The sequence below is a fragment of the Elephas maximus genome, chromosome 1 (assembly GCF_024166365.1).
Source record: "Elephas maximus indicus isolate mEleMax1 chromosome 1, mEleMax1 primary haplotype, whole genome shotgun sequence".
Classification (NCBI taxonomy): Eukaryota; Metazoa; Chordata; class Mammalia; order Proboscidea; family Elephantidae; genus Elephas; species Elephas maximus.
The window spans coordinates 153,868,365-153,883,433 of record NC_064819.1 but is presented as its reverse complement, the minus strand read 5'-3'; the positions used below and the strand labels follow the sequence as shown (position 1 = coordinate 153,883,433).

The following is a 15,069-nucleotide window of genomic DNA, read 5'->3' as shown; positions in this document are numbered from 1 at the left end:
TTTGGATGTCAGAGTGGCTACTGGCCAGTGATGCAGTCAAGAAAGGGTCTTGGAAGATGCAGGAGGGAGTGGGTCGCAAGACCTCTGAAGATACAGGAGGGTGAGTACTGGTTTGGAACATTCCTGATACTTGTAGACAAAGTGGAAGGAGGTAAGGGTGTGTGGGGATACAGATACATTTTTGGGTGAGTACTCCGCTTTTCCACCGCTAGACCCCTTTCCAGCCCTGTGGTTTCCCTGGCCTGCTTTAGACTGCAGATCTGCGGGACAGCTCACTTGGGGAGTGGTTCCATACTAGCAAGACGCTTATTAAGGGTGTTAGGCACCTTAACAGCTCATTAAGATTGTCTTGTTTTTAGAAGCTTTAAATCTGTTCCTTCCTGGAGCATACTTTCCTTAGCCATCTTCTGTTTTCTGATCACTGCCCACTCAGACCCTCAATATTTGCAAGTTCCTATTTCCTGTCACTTTGATCCCTTCTTTGCTCATCTCTGCTGACCCTGAGCTCCAAAACTGTCATGCCCTGAGACTTTGGTTAAAATATGAGTTCATGGTTTGCCCCAACTCCTGCCCGTTTAGCTGATCTCTGATATTTTTCACCTATCAGGCCAAGTCCACCCTTCACATATCCCCTAGTACTCCGAATTCTTACTGTTATTACAACCAGGATCTGTGTTCCTGGAGTATTAGTAAGTCAGACGATGCGTCTGTATACTAGTTGTTGTTATTTGTCATAGAGTCAGTTCCGACTCATGATGATCCCATGTGTGCAGAGTAGAACTGCTTCGGAAGGTTTCCAAGACCGTGACCTTTCAGAAGCAGAACACCAGGCCTATCTTCCAAGGTGCCTCTGGGTGAGTTGGAACCGCCAACCTTTGGCTAGTAGTTTGAGGATTTTAAATGTCAACTGCAGGTATTCAAACTTGATCAGGTAATCAGAGGAAAGTCATTAAAGCATTCTGCTTAAGGGGTACAATTTGTGTAAATTAATCCAGCAGTAGGAATTAGAATATAGAAAGACTAGAGGTAGAGAGAATGGTTAGGAAACTATTAGTAGAGAGCAGATTTGGGGTAATGAAGGCCAGAAGTACAGTGGAAGCCATGAAAATGGAAGGAAGGAAATATTTCATGGCTTTTTTTGAGAGATATGGTTACATGTAGGGTATAGGCAGGAGGAAAAGGGATCAAAGGCAACTCCTTTTCTTTAAAAAATGTAAATTATATGTATGTATGTGTGAATATATATATACGCACACACACGCATACATATATAAAGGAATGCTTTCAAAAAATGTACTATCATCTATTTGATAAACTACCTTTTGAACTTGTCGTAGGTAAATAAGCAGACCAAACTTTAGCATGATTCAGTTAATATAGACATGGATTACGTTTTCTTTTGTTAACCTTTTTAACATTATCCACGTTTAATTTCTAAATTATTCTCAATTCCCATTTATTTAGAGTTTGTAATTAAATAGAAGCCATTTTATCTTGTTTGAGGTTGTAGTCTCTGATAATATGTCGTCATGGTAGAAGTTTGGATTTAGACTCCTTATATTAATATTTTATCCTTTTGGATTGTTAGAAACCAAACTCTTCAGGAGGAATTGATCATCAATATGATTTTAATAGTTACACTGAAATTTTGAAACATGAAAAGGGAAAATATTTTCATTGTTTCTAACAGTTGTCAGCCCATTATTAATGACTGCTCAGCTCTTTTAAAACAAGGGATCAGATCAGAATTTTGGGTATTTAGAATTAGTGAATATTCTTTCCTTATCTCATCTGTTCATTTGTTGTTTTTTACCTAACTTATGAAGGCAATTATGAAAAAGCAGTGACTTTGCTATCTACCTTTCAAACCCATCAATAGCTTCTTATAGTTTCAGTGTATTAAGAAAAATCATTATATAAATGAGGAAGTACAACTTCCCTGGAATAAGGAGTAAGATAAAATAATAAATAGTAATTTCAAACCTTAGGCATAGAAAAAAACCTCCCAAATGCCTATGTCTTCCAACATGAAGTAACATTATAAAACTTTAAAAATGTATGTTCTGATAAAGTTTACTCAAGTTCATTTATTTTTTTAAATTATGTACTCCATCATGCATATATAATGGAAGATGTTACATATACATATAGTATAGGTACGCTTTAAAGAATAAAATAAAGAACGCATGCACACTTTACTACCCATCTTAAGACATTATCACTATTACTGAAACCCTATGTACCTTTCTCCTGTCCCCCTCCCCTCAGTTACTTCCTGAATTTTATGTTAATCACTCTCTTGCTTTATTCTAGAGTTTTACCAAATATGTATATATGTATCTCTAAACAATATACTGTGTTGTTTTAACCTTTATATAAATAGAATCATGCAAAATATATTATTTTGTGACTTACTCCCCTCAAAAAAAATATTTTCTGAGATCGTCCATATTGATGGATATAATATTAGTTTTCATTTTCATTGCTGTGTAATATTGTGTTATTATACTACAATTTCTTTAGCCATTCCACTGTTGAGGGACTGTGCATTTTATCCACGTATATTATAACCTTATTGGCCTTCTTATTAATAAGAAATATTTTTTATAGTCTTTAGGGTTTTCTCTATAGATGATTAGATTAGAGCACCTGCAAATACTGATAGTTTTGTGTTTTTTTTTTTTTTTTTTTTCGTTTTCAGTTCTTATTATGTTTATTCCCTTACCTTATTGAGCTGGCTAGAATCTCCAGTGTTCAGTAGTGTTGAATAGAAGTGATAATAACAAATTTGTTCTTTGCATTGACTTTACAGGCAATGACTTAAAGTTTCACCTTTGAGTATGATTTCTTCTTATAGTATTGTTTTTCATGCCTTTATCCAGTTGAGGGAGTTTCCTTCTAATCCTTATTTATTAAGTTTTAATCATGAATGGGTGTTAGATTTTTATTGAACACTTTTTCTGCATCCTATGAGGTGATCGTATTTTTTTTTAATTTTAATACGACGAATAACATTGATATTGAAGCAACTTTGCATTACAAGAATAAACCAAACTTAGGCATGACTGCTATTTTTCTTTATAAAGAACTGCGTTTGAATTACTAATATTTTGTTAAAGGTTTTTGTATTTATGTTCACAAATAAGATTGATTCTCCTTGAGATTCTGTATATTTTGGTTTCACATATTTTGAGCATATGTTGTTAGATATGTAGTATTGTCATATGTTCCTGATGAATCAGATATTTTTATTACTATATCCTGATCCTTTTTCTCTCTAGTAAGCTTTTTGCCCAAAATCAATTTTGTATGGGTTTAATTTAGCTAAGCCAGGTTTCAGGGCTAGTATTTACCTGCATATATCTTTCTCTAACCTCATTCTTTCAGTAAGGACACAAAAGATTTTAAATTTGTCTTTTGTAAACTGCATAACTGGATGTTGTCTTTTTTATCACCTTTATTAATGTATAATCTACATACAGTAAAATTCTACCATTTTAAGTGTACAGTTTGACAAATTTTGACAAGTGTACGTAGCTGCCTAACCACCACCACGATAAAGATATAGATCATTTCCATCACACCAGAAAGTTCTCCTGTGCCCTTTCACAGTTAGCTTCCTTCCTTCACCTCTGCCCTCACCCAGGCAACCACTGATGGGATTTCTATCACTAGAGTTTTGCATTTTCTAAAATGTCATGTAAACGGAAGCATACAGTATGTAGTCTTTGGTGTTTGGCTTCTTTCATTTAGCATAATGCTTTTGAGATTCATTCATGTTGTTGCATATGTCAGTATTTTGTTCTTTTATTTATCATCCCATTCTATAGATGGACCACAATTTGTTTAGCCATTCACCAGTTGATAGACACTTGGGTTGTTTCCAGCTTTTGGCTATTTGAATAAAGCTGTTATGAACATTCACGCACAAGTCTTTGGACATATGTTTTCTGTTTTTAATTCAATCAGACAGTTTTTGTCTTTTAACCAGAAATTTTAGTCCGTATCTATTGTTTGGTTGATTACATTGATTACACCAGTGCTTTTAGATTCAATGTGACCACCTTATATTTTGGTTTCTATTTGTCCTGCTTTTTCTGTGCTTTTTATTTCCTGCCTTCATTTGGATTGAATGAGCTTTGTTTTTGTTTTTATAATTCCCTGTTTTTGATTCTAGTAGTTTGGCAGTTGTATACACTATTTTCTTTCAGTGCTTACCCTAGAGATGTTAGCATCCTATTTAACTTAATAAAAACTTACATTAAATAGTATCTTCACTATTCTACCAAACAATTCAGGAATCTTAAAATTCTTAAATTCTGATAATCGTTTTTTCAACCTAACATGCCATTTTTGTTCAGTTTTTAGTTTATCTTATTTATTTTTAATATTAAACATTATTATAATTTTTATACAGTCAGCATTTGTGTTATACAGTCTGTTTATTTAAATTTAGCCATAAATTTATTATTTTCGTTGTACTCAGTTCCTTCATTCATCTCAGATCATTTTACCTTTTTTCTGAAGTATACCATTTAGAAGTTCCCTTCATGAATGTTTTTAGAAGTAAACTTTCTCATTTTTTGTTTAACTGAAAATGCCTTTATTCTCACTTTTGAAAAGTAGTTTTCCTGGGTATACAGTTCAATATTTAGTACTGTTTTCTGTCAATATTTTAAAGAAATTTTCCCTTGGGTTTATCTTGTCCTATTGAAAAATCAGTTATCAGTCTAATTATCACTCAACAAAAAGTTGTAGATAATCTGCTTTTTTCCCCTAGCTGTCCTTAAGACTTTTTATTTGATGAAGATGCTCTACAGTTTTATCAAGGTCTATCTGGGTGAGAGTTTGTTTTTCTTTAGAATTCTTGGTGTTCATTAATATAAAAAATAATATTTTAGGCTTCCTGAATTTGGTGATTAATATCTTTAATCAGTTTTGGAAAATCTCAGGTATAATGCATTTCTAATGCTGTCTCTCCCTCAATCTCTATTCTTTCCCTCACACTCCACCCTCCATATCCCTTAACCTTTCTTTCATATTTTCCATCTTTTTTTATCTCTGTACAAGACTGTGTAATTTCTTCATATCTCATAATTATTAATTTTTTGTTTCTAGGAATTATTTTTTGGCTCTTTTTCAAATCTGCCTGGTTGTTTTTTATTTATTTATTTTTTTACCTTTGAGGTCCTTTGTTCTTCCTTTAAACAGATTCAACATACCTGTTTTATGTTCCTAGTCTGATAAATCTAATTTCTTCAGCCTTTGAGGATTTGTATTTTTTTTTTTCTCACTTTCATTCATGGCAGCTTGCTTCATTGTGTTTTGGGACTTTTAATTGTGAACTGAGTTACTTGGGACTCTGTGTATGAAAATCCTTTGAAACTTAGATTCAGTGTTCATTATTCTAAAGAGGCATTGTATGTGCTTCTTCCACGTGCTTGGTGGCAATGCTAATTCAGTACTTTTTATGCTAAATGTTTGGGTTTAGAAGAACCACACAGATAATGTAACTTCTCATCCCAAACAGTATAAGGATGGGCTTGGAATTCTGCAGGGAGACTTTTTCTTTTTACCACTTCTTCTACCACCAAGGATTATCCCTTCTTTCTTCAGTTCCTGAGAGATATTTTCTTTAATTTACCTACTGAGGGTTTCACTTTTCAAGAGTATTGGCTTCTACTTTTGCATCCAGTGTGGCTTGTCTCCTGTCCTGAGACTCCTAGTCCTTTAAAACCCACACTCTGGGACATCAGAGATTGACTTATGTCCCCAGGGCACATGACAGCCTCAGGGCTTACTTTCTCCTTGGGTTCTAGTCAGTGGCGTCACTAGGGTTGGTGTCACCCGGTGCAGTAACTCATGGTGTCACCCCTTCCATGGACCTCCTCCCCTACTAGACCATACAGAATCCTTAGTAATGTTCTTTGTACTAATGTTACACATAAATCAAAATTCACGTATAATACTCCCACTTTTCCTGTAATTACTACTTCATTCTCAAAAAAGTTATTCATACAGGTTCACAAATACTAATTACCACAGTATTGTAGCTAAAACACCAGAAAATTTGACAAAATCAGCAACTATAAAAACACCAGCAGCAATGAAAACAACAGCATGGATGAAACCATGTGATTCAAAATGTCTTTGTAATTGGATTATAATGATAGCTCTGACCAAAGTACATTAGAAGGTTTCAAAAGTAAATTAACATAGAATTTTAGCCTTGTAGATATTTTAATACATGTAAACTGGGCTCACGGAAAATGTTTTTGTTGTTATAACTAACTACAGGGATATTTTTATAAAAAACAATACATTTCTGCTGAAACACTGCACAAAAATTTTATGGACAATCATTTTGGTGTCACCCCCTCTGACAGTGTCACCTGGTGCAGTCCGCATGCCCCTAGCCCCCGAGTAAAGCCACTGGTTCTAGTTTTCTTGTCATTTTCAACAATTTTCCTGCACTTAGCTATGCATTTTAAAAGATATTTTTAGTGCTTTCTCCAGCATTTTTAGATATTCTATATGGATTTTCCATATGTTGATAGTTAGAGGTCCTCTCTACTTGAAAGTGGAAATGTTTCTCAGAAGAGGAGCAGTAATAAAGTAGTAGTTGTTGGTTGCTCTTGAATCTGCTCCACCTCATAGCAACCGCATGTATAACAGAACAGAATGTTGCACCATCCTGCATCATCTTCATGATCCTTGGTATGTTTGAGGCCATTGTTTTGGCTGTCATGTCAATCCATCTCACTGAGGGTTCCCCTTATTTTTTTGTTGGACCTCTACCAAACATGATGTTCTTTTCTAGCAATTGGTCTTTCCTGATGACGTGTCCAAAGTAATCGAGTCAAAGTCTCACCATCTTTGCTTCTAAGGAACATTCCGATTTTATTTCTTCTAAGACTGATTTGTTCTTTTTTTTTTTAGCAGTCTACATTATATTCAATATTATTCACCAACACCACAGTTTGACCCCATCGATTCTTCTTTCTTTTTTTATTGTCCAGCTTCCCTAGGCAAAAGTTGAATACATTAGTTCCTTCTTCATGGATTTTACAGCAGTCAAAAAAGTTGACTTTGCATCACAATGGAATCATATTTTTATATTACTACAAAAACTAATAATTGGTTTGCATAAACATTAGTCATCATTTTAAAAAGATTTGCTCTACTTTGGTTCTCTGAAATGGGATTATAGAAAGGTCTTTAAGAATTAGCGATTTATTCACTTATATATCAACAAATACTATTTATTGAGCCTCTAGGTTTTCTCAGGCTGTTTTAGGGGCTGGGGATACATCAGTGATTAAAATAGACAAAAATTCCTGCCCCTGTTGACTTTACATTATAGTGGGAAGAGACAGACAATTAAGATAAATAAGTGAAGTATATAGTATGTTCAGAGGTGATAAGTGCTGTAGACAACAGTTGGGCAAGTAAAGAAGGGTTGGGAGTTTTCTCATTATTATTTCTTTTCTCAATAATATATTTAAGACTGTTAAGAGCCATTCCAATTAGAGTAAATGCAGGAAGTTACCCGAAGTATCCTGCTACTTCAGCATTGTTAGTTCCAGCTTAAGCTTGTAAAGGTTAAATTGAAATTGACTTGCACATTTTTAGAAGTTCCTAGATTAGAAAAAAAAAAAAAAGTTGTTTTTATAATTCCTTAAGCAATTCTTTAGAGAGAAATAAAGTGAATAGAAAATATTGGCCACAATAAAACTTCAACTATGTGATGCTAAAAGTAAAAAAAAAAACCTCAAGTTTTAAAAATACCCTTCAACTGTTTCTTTGTTCCCACCAACCTCTACAAGGGATAAAACAGAATACTCCTCAGTGACTAAATACAAAAGAGGATTAATATCTGTTATACTTAAGTCTGTTGGTTCTGAAAGTTGGTGAAGTTATAGAAGATCATTTCTTTAGTATTAAAACTGACAACCAGGGCAGAAGTAACCAGAGGGAACAAAGAGAGCAGTGAGACCTTCAAAGACAGCAGCAGTGGACACAGGGTGAAAGGCACCAGGCACTGTTTTAGAAGAAGTACCATCAGTACAGTGACTTAAAGCTCTGCAGACCAGGGGCAAAGGACCATTTACAGTTCACTTCCCATGAGGGGATCGCTATGCTCTGTCACAAGCACATCAGCTGAGGGACAGAGAGACTATTTTTAAACAATTGTAGTGGCTGCCCACAGGAAGTAGGGTTAATGTCCGGGTTAGGGTCTTGATATCAGTAACTTCATGGATCCGACCTTTGCAAGTATAGGGGAAGGCTTCAGAATGTTGTTGCTGCTGTTATCATCAAGTTGGTTCCACCTCATGGAGCTATTTCAGGTTATTCATGAGTAGGTTTTTCATCATTAAAGCATCATCTAAGATTTTCAGTTTTTAATGTTGTTTATGCTTAGACTTTTCTTCAGGGGGAAAAAACTCAGGAGAGCAGTTATCCATCTTCTTTTAAAGATATGTAAGTCTTTTAAAATATGTAAATCACTTTTCTGGTTTTTCTAATGGAAAAAAGTAACATGTTTATTGGAAAAAGGTTCAGAAAAAAGTTTTTTTTTCTTTTTTTTCTAATCACCTATAACCCCAGAAAAAGCAGCTGTTAACATTTTGCTATGTATCTGGTTCTCAAACTGCATGCCTAGGTGCTCTGGGGCACTGCAGCAAATTAACAGGGTTGCCGTGGGGTATTTTCTTTCATCAGGGGAAACACACAGTGACGTCTGTCAAACACGGTTCCAATTATTCGCCGGAGGTAGTTCAGTTTCAACATTAGGTTGCACTACATTCCTTTCAATGACATCATACCTTTGTAGCACTGGGTTTTCACTGATTGCTGATTTTTCAGTGATACAAAACAAGTGTCAGCTGAAAATGAGGGTTGTAGTGTGTCCAATCTGAAGCCAAGATCTGAGGTTATGCAATGCCCAGCAGGAACATCTATTCTGTTACTAAGTTATAGTGAGGTTGTTTAAGAAGGAAATAAAAATAGTTGTTTTTTTTAAAATTATATGTGTTATTTTTTTCAAACCGCAACTAAGTCATTACCCAACCCAGTACTAATTCATTACAAAAAAAAAAAAAAAAGTCATTAGGACATAAATATTTATTAAGTTGTTTGTACCTAATGACTTCGCAAACAGAACTGTTAAATATTTGTTTTGCCCTACAGTCACTGTGAAAAAGTTACTGAGATTCTAAGCACACCGAGAATTGAGAAAGCTTGGGAACCTCTAATGTATATCCTTCCATTCTTTTTCTCTGCACATCCACATATATTTTCTCAAACTGTATATAGCTACTTTGAAACTTTTTGTTTTGTTGCTTTTTTTTTTTTGGTTAACAATATACTATGAAGATATTAGCATGTCAATTAATGTAGATCTACATAGGGTTGCTATGAGTCGGAATCAACTCGACAGCAACGGGTTTTTTTTTTTTAATTTACATCATTATTTTAAAATTTTAATGGCAGAATAGTTTTCAGTATTTGACTCTACCTTTTTTATTGTTGTTGGTTAACCAATACCCTAATATTAGAGTTTTAGCAAAACTTTACTTTTGTAATCAATAGTGTGGTCAGCCTCCTTGGACATCCTCTTTAAGTATATGTCCGCTTATTTCCTTAGGATAGATTTCTAGAAAGAGATTTGCTGAGTCAAAGAGTATGTACTTTATCAATGCCTTTGATCTCCAGATACATATATATGTACATATATATATACTTTATATATATATGTATATATAAAATCACTAAGGCAAAAGATGAAGAAATTGAAGATTTTTACTAACTTCTGCAATCTGAAATTGATCATATATGCAATCAAGACACATTGATAATTACTGGCTATTGAAATGCAAAAGTTAGAAACAAAGAAAAAGGGTTGGTAGTTGGAAAATATGGTCTCAGTGATAGAAACGATGCCAGAAATCCAATGGTGGAATTTTGTGAGACCAACGACTTCTTCATTGCAGATACCTTTTTTCACTAACATAAACGGTAACTATACACGTGGACCTTGACAGATGAAATACATGGGAATCAAGTCGACTACATCTGTGGGAAGAGACGATGGAAAAGCTCAATATCATCAGTCAGAACAAGGCCAGGGACTGACTGCGGAACAGGCCATCAGTTACTCATATGCAAGTTCAAGTTGAGACTGAAGAAAATTAGAACAAGCCCACAAGAGTGAAAGTACAACCTTGAGCATATCCCACCTGAATTTAGAGACCATCTCAAGAATAAATTTGATGCATTGAACACTAATGACCAAAGACCAGACGAGTTGTGCAAGGACATCATACATAATGAAAGCAAGAGATCATTAAAAAGACAGGAAAGAAAGAAAAGACCAAAATGGATGTCAGAAGAGACTCTGAAACTTGCTCTTGAACTTCAAGTAGCTAAAGCAAAAGGAAGAAATGATGAAGTAAAAGAGCTGAATATGTGATTTCAAAGGGCAGCTCCAAAAGGCAAAGTAAAGTATTAAAATGACATGGGCAAAGACCTGGAGGTAGAAAACAAAAAAGGAAGAACATGCTTGGCATTTCTCAAGCTGAAAGAGCTGAAAAAAAAAATTCAAGTCTAGAGCTGCAATAGTGAAGAATTCTATGGGGAAAATATTAAATGAAAATATTAAATGATACCAAAAAGAATTGGTCGACGTTCAACCGTTTCAGGAGACACCGTGTGATCAGGAATCGATGGTACTGAAGGAAGAAGTCTAAGCTGCACTGAAGGCATTGGTGAAAAACAAGGCTCCAGGAATTGATGGAATCCCAATTGAGATGTTTCAACAGACAGATGCACTGGAAGTGCTCTCTTGTCTATGCCAAGAAATTTGGAAGAGAGTTACCTGGCCAACTGACTAGAGGAGATCCATATTTATGCCCATTCCCAAGAAAGGTGATGCAACCGAATGCAGAAATTATCGAACAATACCATTAATATCACATGCAAGTAAAATTTTGCTGAAGATCATTCAAAAGTGGCTGCAGCAGTACGTCAACAGAGAACTGCCAGAAATTCAAACTGGATTCAGAAGAGGACGTGGAACCAGGGATAGCATTGCTGATGTCAGATAGATCGTGACTGAAAGCAGAGAATACAGGAAAGATGTTTACTTGTGTTTCATTGTCTATGCAAAGGCATTCGACTGTGTGGATCATAACAAATTACAGATAACATTGCCAAGAATGGGAATTCCAGAACATTTAATTGTGCTCATGAGGAACCTGTACATAGATCGAGGCAGTTGTTCGGACAGAACAAAGGGATACTTCACGGTTTAAAGTCAGGAAAGGTGTGCACCAGGGTCGTATTCTTTCACCATATGCTGGACAAATAATACAAGAAGTCATAAGATATAAAAAGAATGTGGCATCAGGATTAGAGGAAGAGTCATTAACAACTTACGATATGCAGATGATACGACCTTGACTGCTGAAAATGAAGAGGACTTAAAGCACTTACTGATGAAGATCAAAGATCACAGCCTTCAGTATGGGTTACACCTCAACATAAAGAAAACAGAAAAATCCTCACAACTGGACCCGTAAGCAACATCGTGATAAACTGAGAAAATACCGAAGTTGTCAAGGATTTCGTTTTACTTGGATCCATTATCAACACTCATGGAAACAGCAGTCAAGAAATCAAACAACGCATTGCATTGGGTAAATCTTCTGCAAAAGACCTCTTTAAAGTGTTGAAAAGCAAAGATGTCACCTTGAAGACTAAAGCGTGCCTAACCCAAGCCATGGTGTTTTCAGTCACCTCATATGCATGTGAAAGCTGGACAATGAATAAGGAAGAGGAGGAAGAATTGCTGCCTTTGAATTGTGGTGTTAGTGAATAATGTTGAAAATGCCATGGACTGCCAGAAGAACGAACAGATCTGTCTTGGAAGAAGTACAACCAGAATGCTCCTTAGAAGCAAAGATAGCAAGACTGTGTCTCACATACTTTGGACGTGTTATCAGGAGAGATCAGTCTCTGGAGAAGGACATCATGCTTGGTAAGGTAGAGGGCCAGCGAAAAAGAGGAAGACCCTCAATAAGATGGATTGATGCAGGAGCTGCAACAATGGGCTCAAGCATAACAATGATTATGAGATGGCACAGGACCAGGCAGTGTTTGGTTCTGTTGTACATAGGGTTGCTATGAGTCAGAACCAACTGGATGGCCCCTGACAACATATAGATATAGATGTGTGTATATTTATAGTATATTTGCACAGTACATATATACTACACACACATAGAGAGAGAGAGATGAGAGAGCCAAATTAACCCTTTTAGAGAAATTGTATCAATTATTTCTACCAACAGTTTATAAGAATACCTCAGCAACAGCAGGTGAATAATTTAGGCTCAGGAGAACTCCCAATCATGAGAACCCAGATTTGTGGCCTGGCAAAGTGTGTTCCTCTTCCCCAACCACTGAATAAATTTAGTGCAAGTGAGAAAGCTGGGTACATTGGAGTTCCTGGCAGCCTCTACAGGCTAAAGATCCAGCTACAGGTCTGAGGTGGCTGATTGCAATAGCCAAACAGATATGCCCTTAGAGAGTAGAAAAACTATTTAACAAGAATCTTCTTCAGCCTTTGGTTCACTAACTAGTTCTTCAGAACAACGTCATACTCCCCAGAAAGTCTTACTACAGTGCGTAGCCTTCATTCTGCCTTTGTCAGGATTTTTTTTTGAGAGGTCAGATTTCAGCTTAGCTGCTAACATAAAGTCAGCAGTTCGAATCCACCAGATGCTTCTTGGCAACTCTATAGGGCAGTTCCGCCCTGTCCTGTAGGGTAGCTATGAGTCAGAATCAACTCAGTGGCAACAGGTTGGTTTTGGCGAGGACCAAACAGAATTCTCTTGTTCCATAGCGCACACTACGTTTTCATCTGTGGCCACATATGAATCACATTTTGAACTGCATTCAGTTTATACACATGAGCTGGTATTTTCAGCTGCAAGATAGTAAGCAAAAAAGTATGTTGTATGTTTTATACTCTGATCATGGAGGCACAAAGATATGTGGTACATTTTGGAAGTATTTCTAACGTAAGAAAATTCTGGAGCCCTTCAGCTGTCTGGGAAACGAAACTGTTATTAAAAGACTCATTTCCTAGTGTCATGGATTAAATTGTGTCCCCCAAAAGTGTGTGTCAACTTGGCTAGGCCATGATTCCCAGTATTGTGTGATTGTCCACCATTTTGTCACCTGATGTGATTTTCATATGTGTTGTAAATCCTACCTCTATGATGTTGATGAGAAAGGATTAGAGGCAGTTATGTTAATGAGGCAGGACTCAATCTATAAGATTCGGTTGTGTTTTAAGTCAATCTCTTTTGAGATATAAAAGAGAGAAGCGAGCAGGGGTTGGGGGACCTCATACCACCAAGAAATTAGTGCTAGGAGGAGAGCCTGTCCTTTGGACCCAGGGTCCCTGCACTGAGAAGCTCCTAGTCCAGGGAAGATTGATGACAAAGACCTGCCTCCAGAGCCAACAGAGAAAGAAAGCCTTCCCCTGGAGCTGATGCCTTAAATCTGGACTTCTAGCCTACCAGACTGTGAGAGAATAAAATTCTGTTTGTTGAAGCCATCCACTTGTGGTATTCCTGTTATAGCAGCACTAGATAATAACTAAGACACCTGGTATCCCACATGGCTAAGATTTTGCTGTAATTTCACATGATGTTAATATGTATTAATTTTTTAAGATGAAAACAGTATCTCCTTTTGATCCTGATTTATAAAATTTAAAAGTAATTCAATTTTATAATTTTATAAACAGTCCCATAAATGTAGCACTCTAGATGAAGATGTTTTGAAAACTACGTGTTTACATAGCTGATTCTGAAAAGATGAGTGGATTCTTGTAGAGACCCACCATTTACTCTTTTGAAATAGAAGTAAAAATTAATGGAACAAGATGTTAAGCAGGATGATCCTGCTTAAGGCAGAAAATCGCCTCAGAAATTCTGGTTTAGATAAATTAAATCTATTTTAAATATTCACACTTCATTGCCTTTGCCTATGCCTTCTATGATATAGATGGAACCAAGGTGCTGTTTTCACTTATATCAAAAGAGAAATAAAAAGACCACTATGGTCTGTTTATCAAACAATTGCAGCAGAGAAGGCTTTTCCCTCTTTGTATAGATGGAGAATGCCCGAGCTACTAGAAATCTTCATATGACAGTCTACTACCACGAGGCATTTCCTTTTGAATCCCCATTGGAGAATTATACCAAAGCCTGTGTGTGTTTGCATTTGTGTCATCTTCATAGACACTGATTATATTAAAAGAAGGGTAAATTTCTGCCTTTGTGACTGGCACACTTATGAAAAATAAGCTTTTCATGAATTTAGGAGAATTTGAAGGCCATTCAGTTATTTTTGACTAGCATAGTTCTCTTTTGTTGTTTTTTAAAAAAATAACTACAGGTCTGCTTTCAGAGCATTGGACATGTTTACAGATTTAAGAGGCATACTGAGGAGTGTACTGTAATTACATAACCTTCATCTGTCATTCCCAGAGCACTCTTCTTTCAGGATAAAGGAATGGGCCACATCAGTGATGTATGGCTAGTTCCTTCACCATCCAGATTTTAAGTAAAGTTATGATCATTCTTTGGTTTTCTTATCCGTAGGAAATGAAAATCCATATTAATGGACAGATCTCTGATCTCTGAATTTTTTTAGGTAACCAGGAGCGTTATATCTTTTAGCCCACACTATTTTTATTTTTATCAGATATTCACCAAATTATCTAGTGGATAAGATCATTAGTAACTTAAATAAAGCCAGTCTTGACACTCATTCATTCATCCAGTACACATTTATTGCGCTCCACTAACCCTGGGCTCCTGAAACGAGCAAGACAGATGTGGCTGGTGCCCTTAAGAAGTTTGTGATCTAATTGGAAAGCTTTCCATAAAGCCGGTGTCTGAAAATCAGTGAGGAAGTGCCATAGTGAAGGCTTGAGGGAGTCCTTTGGAGCAGAGTCCCTGAGCCTCGCCCAGCACTCACAGAAGCTTCCCCAAG

At 36.0% G+C, this 15,069-nt stretch overlaps 1 protein-coding gene across 6 annotated transcripts in view; it reads left to right on the top strand.

Moving 5' to 3' along the window:
- BACH2 (BTB domain and CNC homolog 2) overlaps nt 1-15,069 on the top strand; it is a 413,769-nt gene that overhangs the window by 146,801 nt on the left and 251,899 nt on the right. The gene's annotated exons all lie outside the window — the stretch shown is intronic.